The sequence below is a fragment of the Odontesthes bonariensis genome, chromosome 10, assembly GCF_027942865.1.
Source record: "Odontesthes bonariensis isolate fOdoBon6 chromosome 10, fOdoBon6.hap1, whole genome shotgun sequence".
NCBI lineage: Eukaryota > Metazoa > Chordata > Actinopteri > Atheriniformes > Atherinopsidae > Odontesthes > Odontesthes bonariensis.
In genome coordinates, this window is record NC_134515.1 from 15,250,507 (window position 1) to 15,265,441 (window position 14,935).

At 39.0% G+C, this 14,935-nt stretch overlaps 1 long non-coding RNA gene across 1 annotated transcript; it reads left to right on the forward strand.

Annotated features, from left to right (window-relative positions):
* The first annotated feature begins 4,899 nt into the window (after positions 1–4,899).
* LOC142390236 (uncharacterized) lies at positions 4,900–5,641 on the forward strand. Its single transcript, XR_012770443.1, has 4 exons — positions 4,900–4,943; positions 5,137–5,220; positions 5,308–5,439; positions 5,561–5,641. It is a non-coding gene; the product is annotated as an uncharacterized LOC142390236 (long non-coding RNA).
* Positions 5,642–14,935: the final 9,294 nt, after the last annotated feature.

A 14,935-nucleotide genomic window follows, 5' to 3' on the forward strand; every position in this document is an offset into this window, starting at 1 on the left:
ACAAGTGAAAGCACTGACATTAATTCGGGTGCACATTGTATCACACTGTATTCTTCGCTACTGGTCCGCAAGGGTTCATTAGAAATGGAAGTAACCAACAGAGTTTCCCACTTCCACCAACCCAGAGAGAGAGAGAGAGAGAGAGAGAGAGCACAAGTCCATCGAGCCTCAGTGACGCTGTTTAAGCGACTTTCGCTTAGAGCGCAAAAGAAGGGCATATGCGCCTCCGCATATTACATAAATAAACAACTAAATGTATCCTCCCGTGAGGCTGTTTTAGCGACTCCTCCTTATGACACAAAGTAAGTTGACACAACCTCAAAATCGAAGACGTTGATTTCAAGGTTCAAAGCGTTTTATCCAGAGTTCAAGCATTCTGAGAGTGAAATAAAAGTGGAGGTTACCATGACTCAAGGCACATCGGGAAGGACAGGATGGCAGGACTGGTAGAGCTTTGTGTAGGACGTGAAAATGAAATGACTCTACTCCAAGGGAGAGCATTCTTGGTTCTCCTGTCTCTTCATCGCCGGTGGCAAGGGGGGAGAGGCGTTCACCTCCTCAGCCGCTGAGGCCAGGTCTTTTTTACCCGACCTCAAACTATTTGGATTTTGTTGTCTCGCAGTCACCGATGGTAAGGAGGCAATGTAACTCTCCGCCTCAGCCACCGAGGCCAGGTCTTTCATTTTACCCGACTTCAACTTGATGTGCAGCCTGGCTGGATAGCGTAGACCCGGTTTTAATCCCCGCTCGTACAGCTTCGACATGACTCCCTTGTATGTTTTTCGCTGCTCCACAACTTCTGGTGGATAATCCTCGAAGACTAGGATGGGGTGGTTCATGTAGTTCAGCTTGTCCCTGTTGGCCCGGGCATACCGGATGATCTTGTCCTTTACCTGGAATTTGAGGAGACGAATGACTACCGGTCTTGGGCGTTTGTTGGGTTTGGGTTTTCTAGCCAGGGATCTATGAGCCCGTTCACATTCCACAGGTGACTCGACAACGTCTTTGAAAACCTCCTCAAGCATCCTGGTGAAGAAGGCCGTGGGTTTGGGCCCTTCGATGTCCTCAGGTAACCCGATAACCCTAATGTTGTTTCTGCGGCTCTGGGACTCGAGTTCGATTATTTTCTTCGCGAGTTTGTCGTTTGTGGCCTGAAGGTTGACAATGGCCTCCTCGGCAGCTCTCAGCCTTGCTTCTTGCGCGTCGCCCTCACACTTAAGTGTTTCCATTTTCTCTTCATGTTCATCTACGGTCATTATGACCCCATTGAGCTTGTTTTCGAGAGCTGACAGGGTTTGCTTAAAGTCATCCGAGATAGCAGTTCGATGTGATTCAAGCAGGCTAGTAAGAGAAGCCATGGAGACCTCGGAGTTTGGCTCAGCTTGCTGTCCTTTTTTCGGCGGCATGGTGGTAATACGTTGTAGTTACTTTAGTCACTCAACAGAGAAGACGTTGGATAGTTTTTGGAGAGAGTATAACTTGTGGTTTTTGGTTTTAGCAAAAGTTAGAAAATCATTTGCGGGAGCGAGACACAGCGTGCGTTCCACGCGTTACCACGTCACCGGAAGTCTTCCGGCATGAACAAGGCATAGCTATGTTTTGGATTATTTTAAAAAAGCATCTTATAGTGCCATGAAATGCCACCCGAGAAACCTTCAGTGTCGCCATGATTTGATATTGAGAACGCCTCTGTTTGATTCCATTTCCCTGTTTGAGTTCTTACACTTTCTCTTAGCTCTGTTTTTGTAATATTCTGCTGGCAGACACTTGTTTAAAGTGCACATGGCATGATCATATCTGATCAATTCACTCTCAGTCTTGGTTACATCTTGAGCACGCTTCATAACTCCCAATAGTTTGGGATTATTTCAGAACGAGAGAATGCAGCGCAGTAGCTTCCGCCTTTAATACACTCAGTGGATAACATGCACGAAACGGAAATCCCGCCTTTCACTCACTGTAGTATGGGAGTGTAAAGCTGTGGGGGAAAAGTCTCGAGAGCAGAGTTTGGGACTGCTGGATAAAACAAATTCCGTCTTCCTAAAGTATAGATTTTAAAAGCCTGCTGATGGTTTACAAATCCCAAAACGATTTAGGGCCAAAATACACCTGTGTTATGTTCAGAGAATATAAACCTCGCAGAGCTCTTAGATCCAAGGACTCAGGTCAGCTGGTCCAGTCCAGAGTCCAGACTAAACATGGAGAAGCAGCATTTAGCTGTTATGCTGCCAACAAGTAGAACAGACTGCCAGTGGAGATTAAACTTTCACCAAATGTAGACATTTTTAAATCCAGGTTAAAAACATTTCTTTTCTCATGTGTCTATGCATGAAATCTGCACGGTATCTTTTAACTTATCTTGACTGTTGCTTGTTTTTAAATTAATTTAAATTTTTTTTATTTGTTTCTCTTCATATTCTTTTATATATTTTTAATGCTTCTTCCACTCCCTGCTGCAATGCTTTTATTTTATGTAAAGCACTTTGAATTGTTTGTACATGAAATGTGCTATACAAATAAATTTGATTTGATTTGATAAAGATAATAAAACATGCATATAATACATATAATGATAATACATCATTTTAGCACTGCAGATAAGCCAGAGAACATAACCTGGTGATTCACCAATAAAGATTAGCATTCGAACATCAAGGTCATAATAAGTCATTTATTTCTGAATGCTATGTTGTTGTTTTTTTCTTTCGCAATTCTTTTGATCGGCACATTTTTCTAACAAAGGAATCTGGTGATAAATCTGTTATTGATTAATCAGGCACTGATTGTTATCCACATGCTATTTAAGGCTCGGATCAACACTGAGGCCACAAAGTTAAACCAAGCAGACTGAACCTTTGAGAACAGAGATGAAAATGTTTTTTCCATTGTTTCTGCTAATCTGCTCTTTCTGCACAGCTCAGCTTCAAGCAAAGTCTGACAATGAAATTCTTGCACATTCAAGGCAAACTGAGTCACAGGGAGGAGAACCAGGAAATGTCTCTGAGCATCAACAAACCTGTACACATGACATCCAGGCTGTGCTGAGAGAGATGAGCGCCTCCTTGGCTGGACTGAAGGTGGAGGTGAAGTACTTACAGAGAGAGAATGAAGGTATGTAGGTGATGTTAACAGAGACGTGAGAGTTTAGTGGACGAGTGTAAGAGAAGTGATTGGAGTTGAAAAGCAGAGTGGGAAGCTTTTATATCTGCCAGATTAGGGCACTGGTCCCATGTGCTCCAGCTCCAGTTAGAAGAGATGGCTTCCAAATCCATCTGCTGAGCTTCACTCTGTATATTTGAGCTCATGGTGGTTCTGTTAAAAACACCAGTCATGAAGAAAAGTAAGCAAGAAAAACCTTTAGTTCTGCTTTGGCTTAAATGTTCTATCCAGAATCCCCAGGACTGCCTGAACTGAACAGACTGGGATTTGCTCATAAATGCTTGTAATGATTTGGATGAGCTCACAGAGACTGTGTCAGCTTATAGAACATTCTCTGAGGACTTCCTCACCTCCTAAAAATGTCCATTTATTCACACAATGAACTATGGATTTCCAAATCATTCAGAAGTCCCATCATCCAGGGTAGCAAAAGTTTTGGCCAGTTTTATAATGTTATCAATATCTTTTTATTATCATTTTAAAGTCTATAAGTTAGTAAGAAGTCTGTTTTTAACAGTGCTGCTTTTGAGCAAAATAATGTGCATGTTGAGAGCTGCAAAGTCCGAAAGGTTTTCCAGCGTAAAGGAGAGAAAAATCTCTGGAATTGATGAGGTTGGAGGCGCAATACTTAAGATTTGTACTGAACAGTTGGCAGAATATTGCGTTTCATCTATTCATGTATGACGGACATCACATCATAAAGTTTGCTGAAGATTCTTCGACTGTGTCCTCACTGAGCAGTGATGACTATGACTGTGGTCTGGTAGTGACTGATTTTATTGACTGGTGCAGAGAATCCTTCCTGAACATTACTGTATCTTAAATCAAAGAGGTGATAGTTTATTTCAGGAAGAATCCAACAGTCATGTTTTCCTTTGGGTACAGATGACCAGGCTGTTGAGTGAGTGCAGCAGTACAAATATCTGGGCCATGAAACTGCTGACAAAGTGACCTTTGAGCCTCATGTGGATGTTGTCTGTAATAAAGCCCATTGAGGCATGAACATTTACTGTACGCTTTGTAGTTTTAACACTGATAAAACATATCTGAAAAGATCTTTACTTCTCTTATTAAATCTGTTCTTGTTCGATTGTTGTCAAGCTGGAGATCCACTCTGCCAAAATGGAGAACAGATAGGAAAAAAACTCAATGCCAACTCATATTCTTTAAATAAATGTGATACATTTTTTATTCTATATTTAGATCTTTTGTCTGTTTATTCTTTTCATCACCTTTTACAACAGTTTGCCCTCAGATTAATAAAACAAAACATCCTTGATCTTTGAAATCAGTTTTTCTTAACAGCAGAGATATTGAATAAAGTAACACCCAGCACACGAGTGCATCTGTCTTCCTTCCAAAGAATTGTTAAAGAAGAAAGTTAATATTTGTAGATGGCCAAGTCAAAGTCCCGACCTTTGTTGTTCTGTCTCTTTTTAGCTCAAGAGGTGAAGATGAAAGAACTGGAGCTGCAGGACCAAGGTGCTGTTTCTATTACATGTTGACCATTGAAATCAGTTGTAGAAATAACACACTATAATATATTCTATTGAACTTTTCTAAACCTTTTTTTATTGACCATAAACAATTTGTTGAAATAATATCCAGCATATTTTCTATCATACAATAGTTAATAAATCCAGCAAAATAAATTGTTGAAGGCTCAGAAGTGAGCAGTTAATGTGAGGAATGTGATGAACTTTCTTTTTTTGTGCATTTGTTTCTTTGTTTCCTCTTTTTAGCTCAAGAAGCGAAGATAAAAGAACTGAAGCAGCAGTACCAAGGTATCTACTCTATTCTACACACAAACTCACTTTTATCAGTCGTGACAGTGTTAAGCACATTTAATTCAAATATATGAGGTTTTCAGTTTATCAAATGTTCATGTAAATAGTTACAATGAAATGCTTTCGTGATCGATAACAGTGAAGATAATGGTTTATTTCAGATGGTCTCTTATTGATTAATGTAATCCAGCACAGGCAGGAGAAGTGATCAGCATTAAAGCCAGAGCAAACATCACAGAAAACCAGGTGGAGACTCTGAAGAGAGAAGGAGAAGGTTTGTGAGACTGAAAACAGACGTACTATTACAACAATCATTTCACTGCATCAGTCACTTCAATACAGCTTTGTTTCTGTCTCTCAGTGAAACGAGTGGCTTTCTCAGCATCTTTGTTGGCGACGGGTTCAGGAACTGTTGGACCATTTAATGCTCAGACGCCTCTGGTCTTCAGACATGTTGTTGTAAATATTGGAAATGCCTATAACCCAAATACAGGTACTGAAATTTGATCATTTCAGTCATATAGTTTTTCTTTTCTTTGTCGTCAATCTGGTTGACCAATGTTAATTTCAATTTGTTTTAAAAAGCTGAATGTTTTTTTCTTAATGTCCAACAGGGTTTTTCATTGCACCAGTGAGAGGAGCCTACCACTTTGAGTTCTATATATATGGACATGGAGATCCTTCCCATGGTTCAGGTGCTGTGTTGTTTAAGAATGGTGAACATGTTTTCAGTGCACTTGAACATCAGACTTCCGGTGTTGCTAACAGTTCTAATGGTGTCACGTTGCTGTTAGAGGTTGGAGATGTTGTGTTTGTGCGTCAGTGGGAAAACTCAATGATTTATGACAGTCAAAATCGCCACACCACCTTCAGTGGTCATCTCCTTTTCACCATGTGAGGAACAAGCAGTCCTTTGGTTTATGGATAATGATGATAACAACAATGTAGTTCAGCTTTGTCAAATTCACAGAATTTAAGAGGCTTAATGTGATTTTTTGTTTTTATTTTATTACAAATACACAAACTGTGTGTGTTCTGCAACAATAAATAAAAGTCATCTGTGCTTTTCAAATGTTTCATTTCTCAGCGACACTGAGCACCTCAGGCCTCAGTTACAGACAACATTTCAGATCATATCTTTTCCAGTTTGCTGAAGAGTAACAGCACATGACTTCAAACAAAAACTATTTCTCTGAAACATTTCAAGCATTAACAACAGCTGAGGCTGGTGCGAACATGTGAATTTGGTCATAAAACAGAGTACTAGATTGATGAAGGCTTGATGGGAGGTCTACAGTTGTTAAAGTCATACTCATCGATATCATGACAGCTATTCCGTATCTGTGTAGCTATATCTAAATTGACATTTGATGTAAAAGCACAAACAAATGTTTTCCTGTAAAGGACACAGAAGTGTGTTGTTATGATCTAGATCAGTGTTTGCTTTGTTTTCACCACCTGAGGATTCACCACATAAACAGGAGCAGCTTGTCCATTTACACAGATGAAGCAGTGATTGGTCAATACAATTCACAGAACAGCCTTCAGATAACACGTGTTTACAGGAGTTACAATTAAACATTGTCTTTAAGCAACAAACAGCAGCATCCAATGCCCAAATTAAAATAACACAAAGCACATCATGTGTGAGCTTCGTGGCCTCACAGCTTTCAACTGGAGTTATTTGGTTTGTGATTGGTCAGCTGAACTTTTGTCCCAGGTTTTGAAGCAAAGTTTCCCTTTTGGATCAGTTGTGAGAGTCCTTGCACAAACATGTAACTATGACAATAAGTCTGACTTACGACAGTGCTTGATGACGCTAACAATATTTCTTTGTGGCAAAGGTCCATTTTAGCATGAAGGCTGAGTGAGTCAGGTACCAGCTGCAGTCCATCAGATCAGCTCTCAGAATTTCAAGTGTCATGTTGTAAGTGGTAGAAGAGGGAGAAGAGGCTTTATTTTTGGCAAGTTTAAGTTCAAAATCGTAGATACTCATTCACGTGTAAACGTTCTGCTATTAAAGTAATACTTAGGTTAAAACATGATTACAAGCAACTTGTAAACATAGGAAACTCTTCTTGGAGTACTGACAGTTAGTCAAAATCTTCCTGTGTAAAACTTGTATATTACTAAAGTTGTTAGTTAATTACACGAATGAAAAAGAACACATTGAGAGGACACTTGGGAGCATCCAGGACCACCCTTACTTTTTCAGGTTTGCCTCATCTATATTTTACATTCTTTTTGATTTACGAGGGCTCGTGAATATTAACGGTGCAGTCATGTTGTAGTTCATAAAGCTCATACAAAAGGAGTGTTTGGGTCTCTAGATTCAGGAGTCAAGACTGTTTTAATCATTAGTCAATAAGACACTGAGTAGACATTGTGGTCGAAATTTTAGTAAGGCACAGAGTCAGTTATTTTCTTTTTTATGCCTATGGAAACAAGTCTATAACAATCATTTATTTGACATATACTACTACTTTATAAAAGATTATTGAATTGAGGCAAACTGAATCAAATCGAATGTTCTCTTACACTGTGTGGACTTTGTAAAAAAAAAGAAAAGCTTTCCTCATCTGTGTTCCAGCTTTTATAAAGCGAAAGTCAGTTTTCCGTATTCCAATCGGCGACACAGATCTGCCACTCCTGCATGAAGGGAACAGCCGATTTATTGAGAAAGCAAAGACAGGGAATGTACACGTAACTTTGCTCCTGGATTATCAGATTGTAACCATAAACAAAATGTGTTACCAGACATTAAAGACTGAAAAATGAATGTCTGTGCTGCAGTTCTCAAATAGATGTGCAGCTCCCGAGATAAATTTGTCTAGAAGTACTCACCTTGCCAGAATATATACTGCTAATAACTTTTTGAATATTTATTTGAAACTATCACGTCTACATTCAACAGTCAATTACAAATAGATAAACTTTTATGATTGTACATTATCTTTGATCTGTTTTTTATTGTTGTTGCTTTTTAGGACAAGTCCAAAGTAACAAAATCCTCCAGATGCTATTTAAGGCTCGGATCAACACTGAGGCCACAAAGTTAAACCAAGCAGACTGAACCTTTGAGAACAGAGATGAAAATGTTTTTTCCATTGTTTCTGCTAATCTGCTCTTTCTCCACAGCTCAGCTTCAAGCAGAGTCTGACAATGAAATTCTTGCACATTCAAGGCAAACTGAGTCACAGGGAGGAGAACCAGGAAATGTCTCTGAGCATCAGCAAACCTGTACACATGACATCCAGGCTGTGCTGAGAGAGATGAGCGCCTCCTTGGCTGGACTGAAGGTGGAGGTGAAGTACTTACAGAGAGAGAATGAAGGTATGTAGGTGATGTTAACAGAGACGTGAGAGTTTAGTGGACGAGTGGAAGATAAGTGATTGGAGTTGAAAAGCAGAGTGGGAAGCTTTTATATCTGCCAGATTAGGGCACTGGTCCCATGTGCTCCAGCTCCAGTTAGAAGAGATGGCTTCCAAATCCATCTGCTGAGCTTCACTCTGTATATCTGAGCTTATGGTGGTTCTGTTAAAAACACCAGTCATGAAGAAAAGTAAGCAAGAAAAACCTTTAGTTCTGCTTTGGGTTAAATGTTCTATCCAGAATCCCCAGGACTGCCTGAACTGAACAGACTGGGATTTGCTCATAAATGCTTGTAATGAGTTGGATGAGCTCACAGAGACTCTGTCAGCTTATAGAACATTCTCTGAACGTTCTCAGTATAAGGAGCAACAAAAACAAGTTAAGAAGGAAAACAAGCTCATCCAAATAAGTTATAAAGACAAAGTGTCACACAAGCTCAGCACTGGAAACTCAAGTCCTGCATGGAAGGACATGAAGCTGGTGATGGAGCAATCCTGACTTTGACCTCTATGATGTCATCAATATCTTTTTATTAGCATTTTAAAGTCTATTAGTTAGTAAGAAGTCTGTTTTTAACAGTGCTGCTTTTGAGCAAAATAATGTGCATGTTGAGAGCTGCAAAGTCTGAAAAGTTTTCCAGCGTAAAGGAGAGAAAAATCCCTGGAACTGATGGCGTTGGAGGCGCAATACTTAAGATTTGTACTGAACAGTTGGCAGAATATTGCGTTTCATCTATTCATGTATGACGGACATCACATCATAAAGTTTGCTGAAGATTCTTCGACTGTGTCCTCACTGAGCAGTGATGACTATGACTGTGGTCTGGTAGTGACTGATTTTATTGACTGGTGCAGAGAATCCTTCCTGAACATTACTGTATCTTAAATCAAAGAGGTGATAGTTTATTTCAGGAAGAATCCAACAGTCATGTTTTCCTTTGGGTATAGACGACCAGGCTGTTGAGTGAGTGCAGCAGTACAAATATCTGGGCAATGAAACTGCTGACAAAGTGACCTTTGAGCCTCATGTTGATGTTGACTGTAATAAAGCCCATTGAGGCATGAACATTTACTGTACGCTCTGTTGTTTTAAAACATATCTGAAAATATATTTTCCTCTTCTCTTATTGAATCTGTTCTTACATATTCTTTATCAGCTGATGCTGAACACTTACCATAAAAAATGAGAACCAAATACAGGTTATTGTTCAGGAGTTTAGCAAGATTGCTGGCACAACTTTGAATGAGCTTTATTATCTTACAAGGTGAGAGCTTTGAAAAAGGCCCAGTAAGTTTTCTTCTATTCTTGTCAGGCTGGAGATACACTCTGCCAAAATGCAGAAGAAATAGACCAAAAACTCTTTCATCCCAGCTGACAGTTTTCTTTAATAGATATTTGTTTGTTGACCCTGGGATGGACTGGTAACCTGTCTCTTGCCCGGTGGCAGCCTAATATGTTCAAGCCCCTGTGAACCTGAAATGGATTTCGCAGGTATAGACAATCAGTTAAATTATCTTTATTTATGTTGTGTTATTTTTGTTATAACAAAAATTATTTGACTAGTTGTTTGGTTATTGCAAATTGTAAAAGAGTTTTCTACAAGATATGTTTCTTACAATTTAATGATGGAGACAATTATAAAAAGACATCCTTGATTTTTTTTTTTTAAAGGGTAAAGGAAAAAAATAAAGTGTAATTTAAAGAATAGTCAGTGTAAAGAATAAAGTCAAATTCAGCACATCGATTTACCTTTTATGTTTTCTCTCTGTTTAGCTCAAGAAGCTAAGATGAAAGAACTGGAGCAGCAGTACCAAGGTATCCACTATATACTCAGTAATGAGAAATCATTGTGTCATTGTGATATGAACCTGAGACAGTTTGGACACTTAAAGTGTTCATAGAGGATTTTGTTTCCATTCATTTATCAGTTTGGAACATATGAAGTAACTCATTGAAGCAATATTATTTCACACTGGCTGTTTTGAACATAAATCCAGCACAGGCAGGAGAACTGATCAGCATTAAAGTCACCAAACATCACAGAAAACCAGGTGGAGACTCTGAGGACAGAAATAGAAACTTTATGATTATAATGATAATAATAATAACAATACTACCACCGCCACCACTAATAATAATAATCATAATGATAGTAATAATAATGATGGTAATATCATCACTATGACTGTCTCTTTTTGTTTATTAAAACTATTTGATATTTTCCAAAGAAGATCATATTTTTCTTTGTTTTTTTTCAGTACAAGCAGCAAAGATGAGAGAACTGAAGCAACAATCCCAAGGTATCTACTCTACACAAATGCTGATTTTGTTAACTAGCCTTTATCAGTCATGACAATGTGAAGCACATTTATTTCAAATGTATGAAGGTTTTCAGTTTATCAAATGTTCATCTAAATAGTTACAGTGAAATACTTTAGTGATCGATAACAGTGAAGATAATGGTTTATTTCAGATGGTCTCTTATTGATTAATGTAATCCAGCACAGGCAGGAGAAGTGATCAGCATTAAAGCCAGAGCAAACATCACAGAAAACCAGGTGGAGACTCTGAAGAGAGAAGGAGAAGGTTTGTGAGACTGAAAACAGACGTACTATTACAACAATCATTTCACTGCATCAGTCACTTCAATACAGCTATGTTTCTGTCTCTCAGTGAAACGAGTGGCTTTCTCAGCATCTTTGTTGGCGTCGGGTTCAGGAACTGTTGGACCATTTAATGCTCACAAAACTATGGTCTTCAGACATGTTGTTGTAAATATTGGAAATGCCTATAACCCAAATACAGGTACTGAAATTTGATCATTTCAGTCATATAGGTTTTTTTTTCTTTGTCGTCAATCTGTTTGACCAATGTTAATTTCAATTTGTTTTAAAAAGCTGAATGTTTTTTTCTTAATGTCCAACAGGGTTTTTCATTGCACCAGTGAGAGGAGCCTACCACTTTGAGTTCTATATATTTGGACATGGACATCCTTCACATCCTTCAGGCGCTGTGTTGTTAAAGAATGGTGAACATGTTTTCATTGCATATGAACATCAGTCTTCCCATTCTGTTAACCCTTCTAATGGTGTCACGTTGCTGTTAGAGGTTGGAGATGTTGTGTTTGTGCGTCAGTGGCAAAACACAAGGATTTATGACGATCAAGATCGTTACACCACCTTCAGTGGTCATCTCCTTTTCACCATGTGAGGAACAAGCAGTCTTTCTTTTCTTCACCTAAACATGTTAACACTGCAGTGGTGAATTAAAACTTGATCCTACTAATTTTGAGCTAATTTGCAAAACTACATAACAATGTTTTAATAAATCACTTCATTAAATCTTTTTTTTAAGTATTTTTTGGGGCTTTTTTATGTCTTAAATGACATGGCAGTTGGAGAGAGACAGGAAGCCGGGGGCAGAGAGAGGGGAAAGACACGCAGCACAGGGCCGCTCAGTGCGGGAGTCGAACCGGGGTCAGCTGCAGCGAGGACTGTAGCCTCTGAACATGGGGCGGCTGCTTAACCCGACCGCCCGACCGCCCCCATTAAATCTTGATTTGCACAAAAAATCGTGATTGATGGACGTAGTGTGCTAAGTCGTATTAACATAAAACTTAGCAAGCCCAGGAAAGGGACATAATAAAAAAAAAATACAACATTTCTTCAACTGCTTCCCATTGTTAGGAAATACCCTTCTTCACATGAATCCAGATCAGCCACAGAAGCCACTGATGATCTCTTTGAACCCTACACTTTCATTTTGTTCTGTAAAACTGTATCATCACACTGGTCATCTGCTTTTCACAATGCGAGAAAAAGAAATACAGTCCTTTTTTCAGCTGTATGATTACCTCTTTAATTTTACAGCATTATTTTGGGACTTATCATTGCTATTTTACAACTGTGAAGCTATTTGTACAACTAAAGAACAATCTTTTGGACAAGGAAAGTTTAATAAATTTAGCATTTGCATCTCCTACACAATTCACAGCAACTGTGATTGATGGATCTATTATGCAATATTTTATTAAAATGATCTTATAAGTAAGTCCAAATTTTTTTTTTAAACGTCCTAAACAATATTAAGAAATATTTTTCCAAACAGGACCTGATGTGGCACAGCATCGAACCAAAACAACATAACTTTGCTGTCTGATGTTTCACATGATGACTTTTATTTAGTTCTGTAAAAACTGTAATTTACACCAAAGACCATGACTGGACAGGACCATTTCCAGCCCAAGGACTGACATTTTGCATTGTATTGACCTGTCTTTTCTCAGGTCTTGGTGATATTGTTTAGAAACTAAGGTTAATTTGAGTCGAGTTGATGTCAAGTTGTCACCTTGCATGCAAACTAGACCAGGTATCTCCAGGTAACACCTAGGCTACATTCCCATTGTTGTAGCTTCTCTGGCTAACACATGATTCACTGAGCATATGGTCATAGCCACCATCTTGTGTTATGATTACAGCTGCCATTTTGTCTCAGTGTCCTCACCTATTCTCCATTACACATATACACACGCGCACACACAAACTAATGGTCTTTCTCCCAATACTTATCTATTTTGTACATAGGATTAGTTTAGTAGACAGTAGTACTGATAGAGCCACTGATTTAATCATTGTGTCAACTTCAATAAATTCTACTGTATTATTCTAAAGGAGATGTTTTGTGGTCATTTTGCACGTTTCACTGCGATAACTGCTGGTTGCGAATGTCTTGGATTCTTAGCCTTCATATCTGCTCTGTATATATCAGGGCTCTCAAGTCTCACGCAATGAGCGTGAAACACACGCATTTCAACAAGTTCACACGCTCACACGCCACACATGCCATTTCTCACGCTGAGAAATGATCAACTTCGTCGCACAGAAATTCTAATGGCCGATACTATAAACGAGTCAATGGCAGGTTACTGTGCGCTCGTACAGCTCAGAACTACAGCTCTGGTACAGCTGTCTTGATTTAGCAACCTATCGGAAAATCACAAAATAGAATTTCTCAGCCAATCAGAAAACAGAATTTCTTGTTGCCGGGTGTGAAATAGCTTTCAGCTGCAAGCACGTGTCCCATGAATGCACAGCGGACATAGCCTATTATGCTCTGAATGCGTGCAGAAGTTGTAGACGACCTGGAGGTGGAAGAGAACCGTCCAAGAGAGACGCCTCTCCAACCGTCAGGATCATCAGCAGGTCATATCTTCATCTATTTGAATCTTTTATTAGTTACTATAGTTTTCCTACTCTTTGTAAAAGACCAACACCTGCCGATTAAAGTGTTCGTTGGAGTAGTAGGCCTAAATATTCAGCACACACCCTTTGATATGAGCAACTTAATGAAAAATGAAAAATATGTAGGAGTGTAATTAGGCTTCCGTGGTTAATTTTTTTCAAAGGTGACTGGTATGAACAGATTCTAGTACTAGTTCTGCCACACTGAAATGCTGATGCAGAGAGGGTTTTTTCCATGGTGGGGCTCAATAAAACCAAGACCAGGAACACTTTGTTTCTGAATGGAACTCTGTCATCCATCATGACTGTGAAAATGGCTGACATTGAGCCACAGTGCTTTAAATGGTAGCCCCCAATATCAGTCATCAAGCATCAAAATCTGCCACAAACACTCACAACAACACTTATAAACATACACACACAGAGAGGGACTGCTCAAGGGGCCCATTTGGGGTTATGTTTGTTTTTCTTAATTTAATTTGTCTGTTTTTTTGTTTGTTAGGCCTAAGACTTTGCATACCTAAAACAATTTATTTTAAAATATAGCAGAATTTAGTGTAAAAGTGAAGATTTGTGATTTTGGTATAAATAAAACAATTTCTTTGTTCTTTAAGTAGCTAGTTTATGGCGATGGGATACTGCAAGGGACCCCCCCCCCAAAAAAAAAAAACCCCGAAAGAAACCCCCCCACGCACACGGCCCGGCCCCTGCCCCGCCCGAATCTCACTCCAAGCAAACTTGAAAACAAGTGAGCCCTGTCATATCTGTCCCAGATTGAAACGTGTAGACTAATGTAACCCGGTTGAAGTAAACTCATATGTTGAATAAATAAGCTCATAGTTTAATAAATAACATTTAGGTTAAAAAATTAAAATTCATTAACCAGCAAAGATGTTTGGTATTGCTCAGTGAGAATGCTTATGATGTTTATTTAATGTCACCGAAAATGTTTATTATTTGTTGTTTTGATGTATAGGTTAAAAGTAGCTTAATATATCTGTTAAAAAATGGGAGAAAAACCATAGCCTACTAATGAAATTACTTCATTTTTATAACCATTATGATATAGCCAATCGCATTTGAGGTCAAGGAACAGGAAGTGAGTATGGTAGCGACAGAGTTTGTGGACGGAGACGGTCGATGCGGGAGACGAAGTATCGACAGGGTCAAGTCTAAAGTTAAGTTTGCACTCTTTATTGTTTTGCATCATTTCTGGTGAAAGTGTTCGACCAGGACTCTTTTGTGAAACTGGAATGGTGTTGAAGTGTGTCGGTGTGAGTGGACTACTCGACGACGAAGTTAGCAGAGTTAGCTGCTACCTCAGTGGCTAATGTGCTTTTCCAGGGACTTTGCTGAGTGGCGAGCTACCCGCGAACC